Source organism: Mobula hypostoma, chromosome 5, assembly GCF_963921235.1.
Source record: "Mobula hypostoma chromosome 5, sMobHyp1.1, whole genome shotgun sequence".
Taxonomy (NCBI): domain Eukaryota; kingdom Metazoa; phylum Chordata; class Chondrichthyes; order Myliobatiformes; family Myliobatidae; genus Mobula; species Mobula hypostoma.
The window spans coordinates 148615295-148633760 of NC_086101.1; the positions used below are offsets into that span (position 1 = coordinate 148615295).

At 39.1% G+C, this 18466-nt stretch overlaps 1 protein-coding gene across 12 annotated transcripts in view; it reads left to right on the plus strand.

Moving 5' to 3' along the window:
* LOC134347072 (receptor-type tyrosine-protein phosphatase delta-like) overlaps positions 1-18466 on the plus strand; it is a 2469925-nt gene that overhangs the window by 1272693 nt on the left and 1178766 nt on the right. For all 12 annotated transcript variants that reach the window (XM_063049175.1, XM_063049163.1, XM_063049170.1 and 9 more), the window contains one exon: positions 16270-16318. The gene's annotated coding sequence lies outside the window, so the exon portion shown is untranslated. The remainder of the gene's footprint in view (positions 1-16269; positions 16319-18466) is intronic.

The window sequence follows — 18466 nt, forward strand, 5'->3', positions numbered from 1 at the left end:
GGTAGGGCAAGGGCTGTTTTTTTTTCCCTGAATGGTGTTGAACTTCACAATTGATTTTGAAAACTTACTTATCAAAGAAGTGAAGAGTGTTTTATGAAAAGATTGATGTGTCTTTTCTTGATAGTAATGAGGCTTTAAGATGCCAGGAAGTTACGCGTTACCTGGGCTCCCAGGATATATTGAGTACTTTGCATTGCATTGACAATTACTTGAACCACTTTATTAAAAACATATAAGCTGTTGTTTCAATGAATGTTTTTAACTGAAGATGCATAATTTTCAGTTGAAAGGTCAAATTACAATTATTCCAAAATTTACCATTTAATGTGTTGCCTTCCTTGAAATTACCTTATCTTCATGAATTAAAATAACAGCTCATTTAATTTAGTCTTATTGTACAGTGCAAGTATGAGAATGTAGGATGCACAAAATAGTTTAATTGATAATCGATCTTGATTGGACGCTTCATTTTACTAACCTTTCCCATGTCAAGTTTACCTATTCATTTACTTCAAGATTTCTATGAAAGAAATTCATTGAAATCAGATAAACAAAACAATTCTCATAAATTTCAGTGAAAAATGTGTGGTTTCTATTTATGCATGGATATGAATTTTTTAGATTATGAGAACACTCAGTCCTCTTTTATTGTCATTTAGAAATGCATACATTCATTAAGAAATGATACAGGTACAATGGTTCTCCGGCGTGATATCACAGAAAACAAGACAGACCAAAGACTAACACTGACAAAACCACATAATTATAACATATAGTTACAGCAGTGCAAAGCAATACCATAATTTGATGAAGAACGGTCCATAGGCACAGTAAAAAAAAATAGTCTCAAAGTCCCCGAGTTGATCAATTCCTGAGTCCCCAATAGCGGTGGCAGAAGGGAGAAACTCCCTGCCATAAACCTCCAGGCACCGTCAACTTGCCGATACCTTGGAAGCAGCCGACCCCAGCTGACCCTGAGTCCATCCGTCCGAAAACTCCGAGCTTCCGAGCAGCCTCTCCGATACAGCCTTCTGAGTGCCATCCTCTGCCGAGCGCCTTTGACCTCTCCCCGGCCGCTGAAACACGCAAAGCCGAGGATTTCGAGGCCTACAGCTCCAGAGATTCCGGTTACCACACAGTAGCAGCGGTAGCAAAGCAGACATTTCAGAAATTTTCCAGATGTTCCGCTATGCACTCACATCTGATTCCATCAAATCAGAATTGTGCACGGTCCCCTACATGACAAATAACAGATATTCCTCACTGGAGAGGTCGCGTGCGCTGCCGTTGCGCCGCCATCTTCTCCCAACCTTTTGATAGCGAATTGAAAAATCACGATGATCGAGAAGGAACAAATGCTCTTTAGATTTTGTTAAATTTCTGATTTGGGGGGAAAAGAATTGTACCCTGAAACTGTGAACATAGTCCACATTTGAGTTTTCCACTGGACAGTGTACCAATAAAGAAGATCTCTTTCTTTCTGATGTATACAAAACTTGTGTTGATGAATTAAGTTTGATCAAATTTAATTTGTTTGCAGTAATATTACTTTATCTATTGTGTGTGAGTTATATGTACCGTGTTATGTACCTTGGTCTGGAGGAATTTGTTTCGTTTGGTGCTATACGTGTATACGGTTGAATGACAATAAACTTGAATGTGGATTTGAATGATAGTTTGCGTGAGGTACATCTTTAAGTAAAATATTTGAAAATTTTGAACTTTAACTTCAATGTAAAGATGGTACCACCTAAATCTGCCTGTTTATTTCCTGATGAGACTTATCTTTATTTGTACAAATGATTTGAATTAAAATGCAAATAAAATAAATGTCATTGTGATTAGATTGCATGCGGTTTTCACTTCCAGCTACCTCCTTCAAAGCAACGTGGCTGGGATGGGAAGCAGACATTGTTTTCCCGACAGTTTCCTGATGCATTTTATGGACAGATAGATTTTTCCACTTGTGGTAGAAACTTATTTAAGATTCCTTCTTAAATAATTCAGAGTAATTTATTGGGTAAAGCAATTCCTTGTGAAGTTGGTACAAAGAGAGAGAGTTGTAATGTTCAGCAAAGGTGACTTTTATGCTGGAGAATATTCATTTGCCTATAAAATTGGATAGCGTTGCCATTTAGTTAAGGCATTGTTACAAAAACAATCTCTCATCAAACCCCTTAGTTTCATCTCATTGCCTCCAAACAGAAAAGGCACTGAGTACAAAATTAAAATAATCCTTACAATACGTTGAAAGGAATGCTGTTTTTTTTCAATTAAGAAATAATCAGAAATATAATTATTTGCTGGCTAAATTTGTAAGCACTGTAATTGATGTATTCAAATTAATTTTACTCATTCATGACAAAGACCTCCAGCTTCATTGGTATTAGTTTATAGGCTGTTTAAAAAGAAATATTCAGTGAATAGCATGATATTTCCCTTATCATCAGAAAACATATCATCCAACCAGCTCAAGGCTCAAATGGTGAACCAAAATATAGGCTCACAACTTAATGAGGACACAGAATCCAATGCTGTCATTTTTCAACAGTAGGGTTCTACTGATCAAAGAAGTGGTTTGTTAATCGGGGCATTGAACATAAATTGCAGGAGTATTTGCTGAAAGTATGTCATCTTAATATAGTTACTTAAACATTCAAAGGGAGGAGTACTAGGTGTAGTCAACTTTCATATAATGCCTGCTTTTAAAGTTTATAACGAAAGTCAAATATTGTATATGCCAGAAGTCTGAAATAAAAGCAGAAAATGGCAGAAATACTCAGCATTTCAGGCAGCTTCTATGATAAAGCCAACAGAATTAACATTTCAGGTCAAAGGCCCTTCATTAGAAATATGTCTTCTCTCTGTATTCAAAGTTCAATGAATTGATCATTTGAACTAATAAACAAAGGTAACTCATTCATAAAATAACTTCAGTTGTGTGAAGAAGCATCTCTCTTCTTCATGTCACCTATGGTTGACTTCAATCAGAGTCATGTACACACAGAAATTAGTTGATCCATGAAACATTAATAAAAGAGAACAGAACAAATATAGGGTCTCCCCAGCTTAAAAACACCTGGAGATGGGTGGGCTAGGTTTGCCAGCAGCTGAAGGGCTGCAGGCATCTTCTGCTACATGGGAGCTCAGTTTATGGCAGCATTTCTGACTTGCCATTTCTAACTAAAATGTCCAGGTTATGAATGGTTCACAAGAACTGGGGGGATTGTGGGGATGTCCTGTACAAGATATGGTCTGATGTCTACATTGATCCACAGAGCTAACATGCACTCCTGATGATGAACAACATTGATAGTCATGGCCCATAACAATCTTGCTGGGAAATTGAATGCAAGAACATATTGTAGCAACCAACTAAACCTGAAGTATGTTGCAATTGTTCACCACATTCAATGCAAAGCATTCTAGGTTTCTTTGAGACCCAGCTGTGCAACAAATGTATTTGATTACTTTGTTCCTAGCCTAAGCAAAGTTGTATAATAATTCCACAGTACGAACACAAGAGCTCAGTTGTAGCGATGTCAATTGTTAACCAGCTAACGCTGCTTCTTAAGTCGGTCGAGACTCAATCAACCTTAAAGTAACAGTTAAATTGAGTAATTAACATACATGAGCTATTAAGCAATATATATTCACCACACAACTGCTCTCTTTAAAATAAAAATGGAATGGAAAATACTGCACGCGCAACTGCATAGGGAACTGATTTGCACTAGCAAATTAACACTTTAGTTGTTGACATTTAAGTCTGGTTCCTTCAAGAAATGTTGTGTGAATACACAAGAGCAATCTAGCCATGCCAGAGGTTATTATTTTTGTGTGACTGCTCAATGATCCAGTTGCGTTGATACCTCACTTTGGATGCTGGTGACAATGAGGACTCATCTTTTTGACACCCTCATAAATCTCATTGATTCTAGACCTCAACTTAACTCTGTCTTGTTTCTTGTTCTTCAGCTATCGTGTCCACAACATCTTCCCTAATCGTATGTCTGATCACAATCAGGTTTACATTCATTGATATTATGGCTTTCACATTTTTTCCTTTGGACCCTTTCTGGGAAACCTTCTCAATGAATGTATTCCCTTTTCCTGTACTGGAATTCATGTCTGTACTCTGGTTGTCTTATCATCATGTACTCTTTTTTTCCCCTGTTTTTTTTCTCTGCACTTCTTCCCTTTTGAAATCACTGTTGATGGACTCCAGTTCTGCTTGCTTTTCATAGAATGTTCCCATGGTATCTTGCTTGGAATCTGTTCTAACATGTAGGAGTGACTATATTCTAAGCATGTATTCTATCTATCTATCTATCACTGTCACTCATGTATTCATGTAATAGATTCTGAAGTACTGCTATAATACTGACTATTTTTACAACTCATCCAATTACATTTGATATTTAGTCTTTCAGGAATGCCATAATAATCAGGCTGATATGTACACAAAAATTTCATGTGTTCAATAGTCTGACCCCGATGCAAAAATGATTAGTGGAATGCCTCAGTGCTCACAATTCCATTGACCTTTCAATACCATCAAAGCAGCTTCCTTGCAGACCCTTTTCCATGTTGCCCTGATCCTTGTATAATTACCTGTTCAGGTACAAGACTCTGTACAGATCGGTGGTGAGGTGCTTGACTTCTTGGAACTCCTAAAAGACTGAACCAGTTATATATGGAAAGAACTTTTTACATTATATGTCAATGATTTGAATGATGGAATTGATGACTTTGTTGCAAAATTTGCAGATGATATGAAGATAGGTGGAGGGACAGGTAGTTTTAAGGAAGTAGAGAGGCTACAGAAGACAGATTGGGAGATTGGGTAAAGAAATGGAAGATAGAACACAGTGTCAGGAAGTGCATTGTCATGCATTTTGATAGAAGAATAGAAAGGGTTGACTATTTTCTAAATGGAGAGAAAATACAAAAAAACCTGTGGGGCAAAGAGACTTTGGGGGTCTTTGTGCAGGATTCTCGAAAGGTTAATTTGCAGGATGAGTCTGTGATGAGGAAGGTAAATACAATTTTAGCATTCCTTTCAAGAGGATTAGAATATAAAATCAAGGATGTAATATTGAGATTTTATAAAGCACTGGTGAGGCCTCACTTGGAGTATTGTGAGCAGTTTGGAGCCCCTTATCTTAGAAAGGATGTGCTGAAACTGGAGAGGGTTCAATGGAAGTTCACAAAAATGATTCCAGGATTATACGGCTTGTTATATGAATAGTGTATGATGGCTCTGGGCCTGTATTCACTGGAGTTCAGAAGAATGAGTGGTGACCTCATTGAAACCTATTGAATGGTGAAAGGCCTTGACAGAATGGATGTGGAGAGGATGTTTCCTATGTTGTGACAGTCCAAGGCCAGAGGACACATCCTCGGAATAGAGGGGTGTCCTTTTAGAACGAGGATGAGGAGACATTTTTTTAGCTAGAGAATGGTGAATCTGTGGAATTCTTTCCCACAGAAAGCTGTGGAGGCCAAGTCTTTATGTATATTTAAGGCAGAGGTTGATAGATTCTTGATTGGTCAGGGCATTAAGGGATACGAGGAGAAGGCAGGAGATTGAGACTGAGAGGAAAATTGAATCAACCATCATAAAATGGCAGAGCAGACTTGATGGGCCAAATGGCCTAATTCTGCTCCTATATCTTATGGTCTTATGGCCTTATGAACTGATTTACAAGGAGAATGTTGTTCACTACAGAAACAGGATCAGGGTCCAACCAGTTCAAGAATGTAGAGCCATAATAATTCTGGTGATACGTCAGCAAGCATGAGAAAATCAGATTGCTGAGGAGAAAACAGAATCGAACAACATCTGACAAGTTTCAAAGAGGAAGAAGTAAAGCGAAACAACATTGGCAGAGGAAGACCTGTTTATAAAATGACCAAGAGTCCAAAGGTGAATTCAGTAATTAAAAGAACAAATGTATTCAGTTCATTCTAACCACACACTAGACATGAAGAGTGTCACTCACTGGTCCCTCTCTATAACCTCACCAGCTAAATTTCCTTCTCTGGCATTGACAGGCAGTCTTCTATTCAAATTATTAAAGATGACCTGGAATTCTCAGCATACCTACACTACCAAATAGCCACAAGTCCCAGACTGAGTGAGAACACAGCAATAAATGGGTGGGGTGTTGGTACAGCTGAGTGATGTTGTACATCCAGTAAAGATTGAAGCTATGTCTTCCAGAGGGATAACTGGTCAAGTTCATTTGGGAGTTCAGACTGTTTGTCATAGAGCACCAAATGGCAATTATTGGGTATGCAAAGTCAAATGACGTTGGCCTAATTTTTCCTAGATGTTGTGGTTTAATGTGATCATTATGGAGAAGGATAGGTCTGGTCCTCGGGTTGAGATTCTAAATTGGAGAAAAGCCAATTTTGATGGTATCAGAAAGGATCTGGCAAGTGTGGATTGGGACAGGTTGTTTACTGGCAAATATGTATTTGGTAAATGGAAGGCCTTCAAGAATGAAATTTTGAGAGTACAAAGTTCATGTGCTCCTGCAAGAATAAAAAGCAAGGATAACAGCTTTAGGAAACTTTGGTTTTCAAGAGATATTGAGGCCCTGGTTAAGAAAAAGGAGGTGCATATCATGTATAGGCAGGAAGGATCAAACATGGTACTTTAAGAGAACCATTAGAACTGCAAGAGAACAAATGGAAATCAGGAGGGCTAAAAGAAGGCATGAGGTTGCTCCATCAGGCAAGGTGAAGAAAAATCCCAAACAAAAGTATAGTAAGGGACAATATTGGTCCTCTGGAAAATCAGTGTTGTCATTTATGCATAGAAGAAAAAGAGATGGGGGAGATCTTAAATTGATTTTTTTGCATCAGTATTTCCTCAAGAGATGGACACAGAATCTATAGAAGTGAGGCAAAGTAGCTGAAAGATCATGAACCATTTACAGATTAAGGAGGAGGAGGTGTTTGTTGTCATGAGGCAAATTATGGTAGATAATTCCCCAGTGCCTGACAAGGTGTTCCCTCGGACGCTGTGGAAGGCTCTAACAGAGATATTTAAAACGTCCTTACCTACAGGTGAGATGTCAAGGGAATGGAGGATAGCTGATGTTATTCCAATGTTTAAGAAAGGTTCTAAGAATAAACCAGGAAATTATAGGGCACTGAGCCTGACTTCAATAGTGTGTAAATTATTGGAAAGTATTCTAACAAACTGGATACATGAGTACTTAGATAGACAGGGACTGATTAGGGATAGAAAACATGACTGCACGTGATAGGTCATGTCTAACCAATTTTGTGAAGTTTTTCAAGGAGGTTACCAGAAAAGATGATAAAAGCAAGATAGTGGCTGTTGTCTACATGGACATTTGACAAGGCATTTGACAAGGTCTCACATGTCAGGTTGGTCAAGAAGGTTCAGTTGCTTGGTATTAAAGATAAGGTAGTAAACTGTATTCGACATTGGCGTTGTGGGAAAAGCCAGGGAGTGGTAGTAGATGGTTGCTTCTCTGACTGGAGGCCTGTGGCTAGTGGTGTGCTGCAAGGATCAAGCTGGTTCATAATTCCTTGAAGGTGGCGCCACAGGTGGATAGGGTCGTAAAGAAAGCTTTTGGAACATCGGCCTTCATAAATCAAAGTATTGGTACAGGAGCTGGGAAGTTATGTTGAAGTTGTATAAAATGTTGGTGAGGCCTAATTTGGAATATTGTGTGTAGTTTTGGTCACCTACCTACAGGAAATATGTCACTAAGATTGAAAGAGTGCAGAAAAAATTTACAATGATGTTGCCTGGATTTGAGCAGCTGAGTTATAAGGAAAGATTGAATAGATTAGGACTTTATTTCCTGTAGGATAGAAGAATGAGGAAAGATTGAACAGAGGTATACAAAATTATGAGGGGTATAGATAAAGTAAATACAAGCAGGCTTTTTCCACTGAGGTTGGGTGAGACTAGATTTAGAGGTCATGGGTTAAGGGTGAAAGGTAAAATGATTAGGGGGGATCATGAAGGGAATTTCTTCACCTTGATGGTGGTGGGAGTGTGGAACGAGTGCCAGTGGAAGTTGTGGATATAGGATCGATTTCAACTTTTAAGAGAAATTTGGATTGGCATATGGATGGGGTTGGTATGGAGGGCTGTAGTCCGCATGCAAATTGATGGGATTAGGCAGTTGAATAATTCAGCATGGACTAGATGGACCTAAGGGCCTATTTCTGTGTGGTAGTGTTCTATGAGCATATACGCTAAAAACAGAATACTGCAGTGCTACATTTAGCTGAACAGGTAAGAAGACAGCTGAAACGTCTCAACCCAAGCAAGGCTGCAGGACCGGATGGTATCAGTACCAGGGTGATCAAAGCCTGTGCCCCTCAGCTATGTGGAGTACTTCACCATGTATTCAACCTGAGCCTGAGGCTCCGGAGGGTTGCCGTGCTGTGGAAGACGTCCTGCCTTGTCCCTGTGCCGAAGACGCCGCGCCCCAGCGGCCTCAATGGCTACAGACCGGTGGCATTGACCTCCCACATCATGAAGACCCTGGAGAGACTTGTCCTGGAGCTGCTCCGACCTATGGTCAGGCCACACTTAGATCCTCTCCAGTTCGCCTACCAGCCCCTATTAGGAGTTGAGGATGCCATCGTCTACCTGCTGAACCGTGTCTACGCCCACCTAGACAAGCCAGCGAGCACTGTGAGGGTCATGTTTTTTTACTTCTCCAGTGCGTTCAATACCATCCGCCCTGCTCTGCTGGGGGAGAAGCTGACAGCGATGCAGGTGGATGCTTTCCTAGTGTCATGGATTATTGATTACCTGACTAGCAGAACACAGTACATGTGCTTGCAACGTTGTGTGTCCGACAGAGTGATCAGCAGCGCTGGGGCACCACAGGGGACTGTCTTGTCTCCCTTTCTCTTCACCATTTACACCTCGGACTTCAACTACTGCACAGAGTCTTGTCATCTTCAGAAGTTTTCTGATGACTCTGCCATAGTTGGATGCATCAGCAAGGGAGATGAGGCTGAGTACAGGGCTACGGTAGGAAACTTTGTCACATGGTGTGAGCAGAATTATCTGCAGCTTAATGTGAAAAAGACTAAGGAGCTGGAGATAGACCTGAGGAGAGTTAAGGTACCGGTGACCCCTGTTTCCATCCAGGGGGTCAGGGTGGACATGGTGGAGGATTACAAATACCTGGGGATACGAATTGACAATAAACTGGACTGGTCAAAGAACACTGAGGCTGTCTACAAGAAGGGTCAGAGCCGTCTCTATTTTCTGAGGAGGCTGAGGTCCTTTATCATCTGTGGGACGATGCTGAGGATGTTCTACGAGTCTGTGGTGGCCAGTGCTATCATGTTTGCTGTTGTGTGCTGGGGCAGCAGGCTGAGGGTAGCAGACACCAACAGAATCAACAAACTCATTCGTAAGGCCAGTGATGTTGTGGAGATGGAACTGGACTCTCTGACGGTGGTGTCTGAAAAGAGGATGCTGTCCAAGTTGCATGCCATCTTGGTCAATGTCTCCCATCCACTACATAATGTACTGGGTGGGCACAGGAGTACATTCAGCCAGAGACTCATTCCACCGAGATGCAACACAGAGCGTCATAGGAAGTCATTCCTGCCTGTGGCCATCAAACTTTACAACTCCTCCCTTGGAGGGTCAGACACCCTGAGCCGATAGACTGGTCCTGGATTTTTTTCATAATTTACTGGCATAATTTACATATTACTATTTAACTATTTATGGTTTTATTACTATTAATTATTTACGGTGCAACTGTAACAAAAAACAATTTCCCCCAGGATCAATAAAGTATGACTATGACTATGACAATTATTATATCATGACTTATGGAAGTGAATGCTGGACCATTTCTCCAGCAATGGAAAAGAGACTAGAAGTTACTGAATTATGGTTCTACAGGAGAATGTTAAAAATATCATGGACCACACACACATCAAATGAAGAAGTTCTCAGAAGAGTCCAAGCAGTTCAATCACTCATACCAACAATAAGAGAAAGACAACTTAGATTCCTAGGACACATCATGCAGAAAGATGAACTAGAAAATCTCATACTCTCTGGAAAGATTGAGGGGAGTAAACCTAGAGGAAGACCTCGGTTATGTACATCAAAAGCATAGCCAGGTGGCTACACATCGAGGAAATGGAAGTCATCCAAAAAACGAAGGATAGATCTATATGGAAAACCATGGACACCGAAGTCCGCATTGGATATGGTACCTAGACAGACAGACAGTGTTCTGTGACTGTATGCTGCTCCATCTGTCACTCTACTTCGCTTCAAGTCCAGTGAAGACTTCCAGACATACTGTGATACTTCAGGTTTTTGTGAAGGAATCCATCTCCATAACATATACCAGCCAGACCTGCTTTATGCTTAGTATCATCATTCATTCAAACAGGAAATCTAAAAAGGGAATTTGCAACAAGTTATTTGTTTTACTTACTATACAAACTTATATTTTAAGTTGTTACTTTTTAAAATTTAGTTATAGCAGTTTAATAATTTCTAAATTTCTCTGTATATCTGCTGACCAGTACAGCCTTGTCACATCATCCGAGAAGACAGTGGGATTGGGACACTCCCTATGATTGGATTCACATATCTGCACAGAATGGGGAGAGTGAGAGAAATGGCAAATCATAGCAATGAGCCAAACTGAACACAAATTATCTGATATTATATGAATTGGACATCCTTTATGTTTCTGCAGCATGACTTTCAATAGCGGGAGTGCAAATGAACATCTGATAAATTGTGCTGTCAGGTATTTGAGGAAAATTCCTCATTTCCAAATCCCACTAGATCCCAAACTTGGATGACTTTCTCAGAAACTCTCATTGTTGACATATTTGGCTAATTTATTAAACCATTCATGGCACAAAAACTTTCTACTGCATATCATTAAACATGAGAAAGTCTGCAGATGCTAGAAATCCAAAGTAACACTGACAAAATGCTAGAGGAACTCAGCAAGCCAGGCAGTTTCTATAGAAATGAACATAGTTGATGTTTCGGGTCAAGACCCTTCTTCAGTTCATCCAGCATTTTGTGTCTACTGCATATCAATTCTTTTACTGAGCACAAAGCCAACTAATACCAATACTGAGCATTGAATTCCTCTTAAAATTAGTTTGCACATTTTGTATGCTCTGCTGAGAGATTTATTTGTCATGTTTATTTTCCTGTGCCTTGCAGCCGGAGTTTATTTTAGTCATATAAATAGAAGAAACACGTGCAAAGCTGCTGTTGATCTTTTGTGTTGTCTCCAGGCAGTAATATGTTTTTTAAAAACATTGGTTTCTTTTGAAGGCCATGCTTTTAGCAACCTTTCTGACTTAATAAGAATGCACATAAAATGAAAGAAGTGCATCAGATACTGTTGAGTCTGCAGAGTCCAAACTGAATATGAAATCACAGGGAACATTTGATCATGTAGAAAGCTTTTACAGCTTCGTTTTTTTGCACTCTAATGAAAAAAATATTATGTAGTGTAGATTATTTAATTCATCTATCCATTACCTGATATTATAAGACCTGTTGTTGTAGTATTTGCTAACTATTAGCAGCTGATTTTGTTCTCAAATATATGAACAAATTGTACTTACCCCGTGGATTAGATGTGTGGACAGGTGGTTCCAGGTAATCACAAGCAAACTACCAAACACCTATCGTCTGCTCCACTGGGGAATTTTCTTTCAAATCAATACAATTTTGCAGTAATTGTTTGATGTATAACATTACTACCATCCATTGAGTGCAAAGATAAATTCCTAATGTAATTGTCTATTTGGCTTTTATCTGACTAAAGGTTGGATGACCACCTGGTCCAAACGGTGAGGAGTATACTTAGAATAACTAATGCAATAAACATGGGAAACATTTCTCGGAAGGGAGATAAGCAGAAAGTGTGATGGTTACATATGTTTGTATTTCAAATTGAATGTAGAATCCATTGGCACACTATCCTCTTGCAAAATAGGGTGGCAAAGTTCAAGTTTGGATAGTGAGATGTGCTAAACTACTGTGAATTTGCACAGCAGTCAAGAATGTCACTATGGTTACTGTTGCAAGCAAAACACCTACTTGCTGTCACAGGTGAGAGCAGAGTGTCTGGTAGGGGCCAAAGGTGAGCGAGCTGCCCCAGAGTAGACACAACATGCCCCTTCACTAGAGGAGATACCCCCCCCACCCCCGGGACACCCCATACACCTCCCATAAAGACAGGTGAAGAGTAAAGAAATAAATATGATTACATTTAAATAAATATTTATAATATCCATTGAAACATCAAGGTTTACAGGAAGCCACATTATACGAGTGAAATGTAAATAAATCCTGCTTCACAAATCTCTTCTTTCTGCTTCTTTTTCACAGTTAATTGTCTGTTTTTCCTCCATGTAATGTAGTGATCTCCTAATATTTTATATAAAGGTCTGCTCTCCTTTGTGGTTTCCTTTGTAAAATAAAAAAAATTTCTTCCCTCATTTTTTAATCAATTTTTAACCAAAAACAATGCTCTCCTCATGCACTCACTTAAAATCATTCATAGTTTTAAAGTTGCTTCTATTGGTCCTCTTCCTTAGGTCTTGTCTTCATTGAAATTGAATGAGGATGTCCCAACATAGTTTGATGCAATGCCCTCATTCTCTAACGTTCTGATGTTTAGGAAGGCCAACGCTTACACACAGGGGAATAATCCTTCCTCAGGCTACTGTGTGCAAGGATCTTTCTCTCTTGACTTCCCATAATCAGATACTAGAAACAGTTGATTGGGCAATGGAAATGGAGTGACCGAATGGTATGAGTTACTAACTGGAGGTTCTGGGTGGAAGATCCAAATAGGTGTACAGAGATGCAAGCAAGCCTTAATGACTATCGCCCGGTAGCACTCACATCTACAGTGATGAAATGCTTTGAGAGGTTGGTCATGACTAGACTGAACTCCTGCTTCAGCAAGGACCTGGACCCATTGCAATTTGCCTATTGCCACAATAGGTCAATGGCAGATGCAGTCTCAATGACTCTTCACACAGCCTGAGACCACCAGGACAACACAGACACCTATGTCAGGATGCTGTTCATTGACTATAGCTCAGCATTTAATAACATCATTCCCACAATCCTGATTGAGAAGTTACAGTACCTGGCCTCTGTATCTCCCTCTGCAATTGAATCCTCTACTTCCTAACTGGAAAACCACAATCTATGCGGATTGGTGAAAATATTTCCTCCTCGCTGACGATCAGCACTGGTGCACCTCAGGGGTGTGTGCTTAGCCCATTTCTCTACTCTCTATATACCCATGACTGTGTGGCTAGGCATAGCTCAAATATATTTTATAAATTTGCTGATAATACAAACATTGTTGGTAGAATCTCAGATGGAGAGGAGAGGGCATACAGGAGTGAGATACACCAACTAGTGGAGTGGTGTCACAGCAACAACCTGCCACTCAACATCAGAAAGACGAAAGAGCTGATTGTGGACTTCAGGAAGGGTAAGACGAAGGAGCACATACCAATCCTCAATGAGAAATCAGAAGTGGAGAGAGTGAGCAGTTTCAAGTTCCTGGGTGTCAAGATCTTTGAGGACCTAACTTGGTCCCAACATATCGATGCAGTTATAAAGAAGGCAAGACAGCAACTATATTTCATTAGGAGTTTGAAGAGATTTGGCAATCTCAACAAATACACTCAAAAACATCTATAAATGTACCACGGGCTGCATCACTGTCTGGTATGGAGGGGCTACTGCACAGGACTAAAAGAAGCTGCAGAAAATTGTAAAACTAGTTGGCTCCATCTTGGGTACCAGCCTACAATGTACCCAGGACATCTTCAAGGAGCAGTGTCTCAGAAAGGCAGCGTCCATTATTAAGGACCTCCAGCACCCAGGACATGCCCTTTTCTCACTGTTACCATTGAGTAAGAGGTACAGAAACCTGAAGGCACACACTCAGTGATTGAGAAACAGCTTCTTCCCCTCAATGTTCCTAAATGAACATTGAACCCTGAACACTACCTCACTTTTTTAATATATATTATTTCTGCCTTTTGCACAATTTTCAATTTATTCAGTATATGTATACTGTAATTGATTTGCCTTTTTTTCTTCTTCTATATTATGTACCGCAATGAACTGCTGCTGCTGAGTTAACATATAGTGTATGTAATTTGATAATAAATTTTCTTAAAATGTTGAAAAATTATCTTATCTAATATAACACATCAAATATTTATATGGCATGTTGTTTTTGATGCTGGTTGAGAAGGGGATAGGTAGCAAAAGAAATGAAGTTGCCCATTCATCTGTCAAGTCTGTTCAATCATTTTGTTTCATCATAGTTATGCGATACACAACTGAGAAGCTATATCGGTCCCACACCCTACATCCAGTATTTGAGAAAGATTGCCCAATCCCAGTCCTGAAAATTTCAGATGGGTTAGAATCTGGAATCTTGTCAGATAGCATGTTGCAGGTTTTCACTAACCTCTAAGAGAAAAAGTGTTTCCAATATTATTCTTAAATACTACCAATGTTACAATCATTTTCTTTTATCCTAAACTCTCCAACCGTTGATCTTTGATTTTCAAAGAGAGAAAAAATGGTTCTGTTTCTACTCCTTGTCATATTACACCCTTTAATTGGAGAAACCCTAATTTTGCTGAACAATTAGCAAAAGCATTATGTCCTGAGTTTATTTTATGCCAACAACTTTGGCAGGACAAACATCTCTTGCCCCAAGGGCACAATAGAAGTCAGAATTGAACAGGAGATAAAAGAAATTTGGTAAACTGCAAGGAGGGTAGGAGTAGCAGTAATGTCTCTCAGCAGGAAAAGCAGAAGTGACCATGGGGTGTAAGTTGTACGTAAGGTTGTCTGGTCAGTCAGTGAATGGAGCTGGTTAAAGAGTGAGAATGTAAATAAAAGAACATGGATAATGTTGGAGCTCTGAAATGCAGAGCAGGAAGATATGCCAGGTAAGTCAGGCTAGACATGTCCTCGACTTCCAGAGGAGAAAAAGAAAATAAAGGGGAAAATAAGCACAAAAAAACAGATCTAATGTCATGATTGGATGACTGATACAGATTTAATACCACTTTGCAATTCAGGTCTTGAAATGATATGTGAATCTGTCAGCAAAATCCAAGGTACTACAAACTGAACCAGTAATGTATTTCTTCAATTGACCAGTGGATGATTAAAACAGCAAATGAATGCAGGTCGTACATTGCTTAAAAAACAACAGGGAAGGACCAGGAGCAAGTTCTTTAGACAAGTTCACATGTATATTTTATGTATTTTTATGGTTACGTTCACTCAGAAGAGAGAGAACGTTGTGCATCACTAGTTTAGGATTATAATGGCTATCCTGAAGGATGCCTGCACATCAAAAATGTATTAGCATCATTTTTCAGTAATCACTTAATGTATAATGCTGGTAGCATTCTTCGATCAAAAATAAACAAAGTGAATGTTCAACTGTGTATGAGGCTTCCTATGAATTAATTATAGAGGTAGACTCCCAGCTGGTTTAAATGTTGAGGATCATACTCAGAACAGCAAATTAAATTGGTGTGGAAATGTTTCTTGGTGCAGTGAAGGGAAGCAGCAATTATGGACACATATGTTTGTTTTGGAATTGAGTGAATTTTATTGGCACATTGTCCTGCTTTACATATGTTTGTGTTAAAATTCATTGGCCTAAAAATCGCATTGCACAATCTTATTTAAGCACCCCAAGTTTAGTCTTTATGGACAAAGCCAATTGTTAAATATGATTGGGTATTTTATGGACAAGTTACACAGTACTAAATGTTGTCACTGCCCTCTGCCTGAATGGTTGCAGGTGGACATGCTTAGTGATATCAAATGGTTGCACAGTACATCTTAAGTATTAATCTGTGTCGGAACCCATGAATATCAGATCCCACAGCCCAATGGTATTGGTAGTTTAACTGTCACTCTCCTTAATATTCCAAGTTACAGACTTGAGCAAGGGTTTCTTATATTATTACTACTTCACTTCATATAAATTAACTATGATTAAGTGAAGATCTAACATAATGAAGCTTCTGCAAAAACATATGATTTTATTGCAATTTTTGCTGATGTTCTGATTGATTTTTCCAAATGTGTTTTGATATGTTGATTTATCTTATTCCTAATCAAAATATTTACAAATTTTCTTTCTGAAGTCATATTTCTTTCTAATTTTTGCTCTCCTTATTTCAAAGGTCTCAGGATAGTGCACGCTGTATTGAATTCCAAAGCCGCAGCCTCAGGGTAACGTAAATACATTTTCATGACTTTTTCTGTATAATTAATAACAATACAGAGAAGTGCTTAAACAGACAAGTAGATTCTTTGTGAAATATGATGATTTATTTGAGTACCGGTCAAAATACATTTTCTGATCCTAATTTGCTGAATTAAACAGTGCCTATAGAAAGTATTCAAGACCCCCACCTGCCGCCCCCGCCACTTTGGAAGTTTTCATGTTTTATTGTTTTACAACATTGAATCACAGTAGATTCTATTTGGTTTTTTTTTACACTGATCATCAGGAAAACATTCTTTCGTGTCACAGTGAAAACAGATCTCTACAAACTGATCTAAATTAATTGCAAATATAAAACACAAAATAATGAATTGCATAAGTATTCAACCCCTTTAATATGACACAACAAGTGATCACTGCAGCAGCCTATTGGTTTTAGAAATCACATAATTAAATGGAGCAGTCAAAGTGTTTCAATTGATTGTAGTAAAAGTACACCTGCACCTGGAAGGTCAAATTGCAGGTGAGTCAGTATCCTGGCAAAAACTACACCATCAAGACAAGAGAGCACTCCAAACAACTCCATGAAAAGCACAAGTCAGGAGGTGGATACAGGAACATTTCCAAGTCACTGAATATCCCTTGGAGTACAGTTATGTCAATCATCAAGAAGTGGAAAGAATATGGCACAGCTGTAAATCTGCCTAGAGCAGGCCGTCCTCAAAAACTGAGTGACCATGCAAGAAGGGGTCTAGTGAGGGAAGCCACCAAGAGACCTATGACAACTCTAGAGGAGTTACAAGCTTTAGTGGCTGAGATGGGAGAGACTGCGCTTACAACAGATGTTGCCCAGGTGCTTCACTAGTTGCAGCTTTATGGGAGAGTGGCAAAGAGAAAGCCACTTTTAAAAAAACTCACATGAAATCTCGGCTAGAATTTGCCAGAAGGCATATGGGAGACTCTGAGGACAGCTGAAAGATGGCTTTATTGTCTGATAAAAGCAAAACTGAGCTTTTTTGGCCATCAAAATAAACACTATGTTTGGCTTAAGCCAAACACTTCATATCATCAAAAACACACCATTTCTACCATGAAGCATGGTGCTGGCTGCATCATGCTGTGGGGATGCTTCACTGCAGCAGGCCCTGGAAGGCTTGTGAAGGTAGAGGGTAAAATGAATGCAACAAAATACTGGGAAGTCCCGGAGGAAAATCTGATGCAGTCTGCAAGAGAACTGTGACTTGGGAGGAGATTTGTTTTCCAGCACGACAATGACCCAAGCATAAAGCTAGAGCTACCCAAGAATTGCTTAAAAACAAAAAAGTTAATGTCCTTGAGTGGCCAAGTCAGAGTCCAGACATCAATCCAATTGAAAATTTGTGGCTGGAGTTGAAACGGGCTGTTCACTCACAATCCCCAGGCAATCTGAGAGAGCTTGAGCAGTTTTGTAAAGAAGAATGGGAAAAATTGCAGTGTTCAGATATGTAAAGCTGATAGAGACCTATCCACACAGACTCAAGGCTGTAATTGCTGCCAAAGGGGCATCTACTAAATACTGACTTGAAGGGGGTGAATACTTATACAATCAATTATTTTGGGTTTTATATTTGTAATTAATTTAGATCACTTTGTAGAAATTTGTTTTCACTTTGACACAAAGGAGTGTTTTTCTGTTGATCAGTGTTTTAAAAAAAAACAGACTAAATCCAGTATGATTAAATGTTGTAAAACAATAAAACATGAAAACTTTGGGGGTGGGGTGTAGAAGACTTTTTATAGGCACTGTATGGTTTGATTTAATAAATAAAGTATTTCTGAACATGGTTATAAAAGGCTGTTTTTAATGTTATTTATAGTTTTAAACCTGATTCTGCGCTCCTGAAGTTGCCTAGAATCATTACGTGGTACTATTTTTATGCACTATAAATCACATAGATTGTATTATCTCAGTTTAAGCAGCAGCTTGTGCCTTGTCAACAGCTGTTTCCTTGGTTATCAACTACTTTATACCTCAATGACAACTGCAGATTATGTTGAATGTTTTTAATCCATAAGTAAATGTTGTTGTACCTAACTGCTGGGAAATACAACTGTCAGTCTCACCTGAGATTTGTTTATATCTGCTTGTGGTGAGGTGTCGTCTGACAAAAAAT